The sequence below is a fragment of the Montipora foliosa genome, chromosome 2 (assembly GCF_036669935.1).
Source record: "Montipora foliosa isolate CH-2021 chromosome 2, ASM3666993v2, whole genome shotgun sequence".
NCBI classification, from domain to species: domain Eukaryota; kingdom Metazoa; phylum Cnidaria; class Anthozoa; order Scleractinia; family Acroporidae; genus Montipora; species Montipora foliosa.
Window position 1 is genome coordinate 32,520,872 of NC_090870.1, and position 2,500 is coordinate 32,523,371.

Here is a 2,500-nt window from a genome sequence, read left to right on the forward strand (position 1 = left end):
AGTAATTAAGCGAGAAAGAGTTTTCGGGAATCTTTTGAAAAAGCGATATGATGTGTGTACCCATTAACTTACTGCAAATAGAGTCGTGATTATGGGGTCTCAGTTACACTCCTCGTAGCCTGAGGCTGATAGCTTCAACTTGCGAAAACGTCATGCCAAAGTAATGTTCTAGACAAAGTATGGCCATATATCAACTCTGACTGGACTTTTTGGAAGGACGCATTTATGAGCGCATTGTCGGATTTTATTCCAACCAAAAAGATTAAAGGAAAAAACACCCCGCCTTGGATCACGAGTGAAATCATCCACGCTCTGCGGAAAAAGGAGGCTGCTCGCTCAAAGTTAAAAAACTCTCCTACTGACCATCAACAACAGAAGTATCGCGAATTACGAGCAAAGGCCAAGTCTCTTATACGTGAGAGCCGTGAGACTTCAGCTCCCGCGATTCAGATCTCGCGCGGCAGCCTAAACGCTTTTGGTCCTTTTTCAAGCTCAAGAACAGAATGCGGAGCTTCCCTGAAACGATGAACTCTGGCGATGACGCTCAGCAGAGTTCTCAAGCATCAACGCCTCAACAGATCGCCGAGTTGTTTAACTCTTACTTTGTGTCGGTCTTCACTGCCCCCTCAGAGGTCCACTCTCTATCAGTACCTTCCACACCCTCACATCCCACACTAAATGAGCTAGAGATCCCGGTGGAAATGGTTTTGGCAACTCTCAAACAGCTTGATATAAACAAAGCAACTGGATCCGATGGAATTCCAGGGCGCCTGCTGAAGGAAACCGCTGACCAGATCGCACCGTCCCTGACCATGTTATTCAACAAATCTTTGCGGCTCGGCATCTTTCCAGAAGACTGGAAACTCGCGAACATAGTACCGATTTTCAAGAAAGGAAAAAGAGACTTTGTGGAGAATTATCGCCCTATCTCTCTTCTCCCTGTCGTCTCCAAAGTTCTCGAGCGCTGTGTTCTGGCAGGTTTACGGAATTATACATCCCACTTCATCAGCCGCGAACAACATGGCTTTTTAGCCGGTAGATCTTGTGCGACTCAGCTCACTAGTGTCTTGCATTACATTGGCGGTCAACTCGACACCGGTAAACAAATAGTCATTATATATCTTGACATGAGTAAAGCATTCGACAAAGTGGATCATACCAAGCTACTTGGGAGGTTGCACCAATACGGCATTATTGGCAAACTTCACGACTGGTTTCGTTCATATTTACAGGGGCGCAAGCAACAGGTTACAGTTCTCGGAGCTACTTCCCGAGAATTGCCGGTTACATCCGGGGTACCGCAAGGGTCCCTATTAGGACCGACATTGTTTCTGCTGTTTGTGGACGATCTACCAAACGCTGTTAAAACATCGAGAATTGCCTGTTATGCCGATGATACCAAGATTTTCAAGAGTATTGATTCCATCACAGACTGTAACGCCTTGCAATCTGACCTTAACGATCTTGTCAGTTGATCTGAATCATCCGGGCTCATATTTAATCAGTCCAAGTGCAAATACCAGTGCATCACCCGCAAAAAATCACCTGTACAGCCTACCTATACTCTCAAGGAAACGCCTTTGGAATCTTGCGATACAGAGAAAGACCTCGGTGTGTGGGTGTCAAGCAACCTCACCTCGGACAAACAAGTAACTGAACAGTGTGCGAAAGCCAACAAACCCCTTGGGTTTGTGCGCCCACTTCAGACAATCCTCGCCAAAAATCCTTGAAACACCCCCTTCCCCTGCACAGTGTTGAGATGACATTTTACTGTTTGACTGGCTGCAACAACATTGATAAAGGGAGGGGGACGAATACGGTGCGAGAATGTTCAAAGTGTTTCAAGGTTTTTGTCGAAGATTGTAGGTACATCCAAAGCACCCAAACGCGTCGCACACTCTACCTTTCTATCGTCCGATGCCATCTCGGCTACGCAACCCAAGTATGGTCACCACAGTCTATTGGCCTACTTAAACGAGTTGAAAACGTGCAGCGCCGTGCAACAAAACTAATTTTGAAGCTCCCTTTCCGCTGTGATGTAACCTATAAGACCCGCCTCCAACTAACAAATCTGTTACCCATCTCATACTGGCATGAATATTTGGACATGGTTTTTTTCTACAAAGCTGTTAATAACTTAGTTTTCGTAGACAGTGAAGCTTTACCTGTAACTAGACAATTTGCGAGATCTACTAGGACATCGAGCAGCAGTGCTATTACTTATATTCCTAACCGATGTAGAACTGTTACCTATCAACGTTCATTTTTCATACGCGCGTGCCGCGCATGGAATGTTCTTCCCGCTGAGCTACGCACAAGGCACATCTCTCTAGCTTCATTTAAAAGTTTATTACTTCAATATTATAAAAAGGCTCTGAACTTGTACGACATTGACGACATTAGAACCTGGAAAACAATCTGTCCTAGGTGTAACACAGCGACTTTGTTTCCTCTCAAGTTTCATGCTTACATATTAGTAGCTTTAATTATTAAGTATTTT

At 44.8% G+C, this 2,500-nt stretch overlaps 1 long non-coding RNA gene across 1 annotated transcript in view; it reads left to right on the plus strand.

Annotated features, from left to right (window-relative positions):
* LOC137992871 (uncharacterized) overlaps positions 1 to 1,088 on the plus strand; it is a 4,960-nt gene extending 3,872 nt beyond the window's left edge. The window contains exon 4 of the long non-coding RNA XR_011121756.1: positions 492 to 1,088. This is a non-coding gene — a long non-coding RNA (uncharacterized lncRNA). The remainder of the gene's footprint in view (positions 1 to 491) is intronic.
* The last annotated feature ends 1,412 nt before the right edge of the window (positions 1,089 to 2,500 follow it).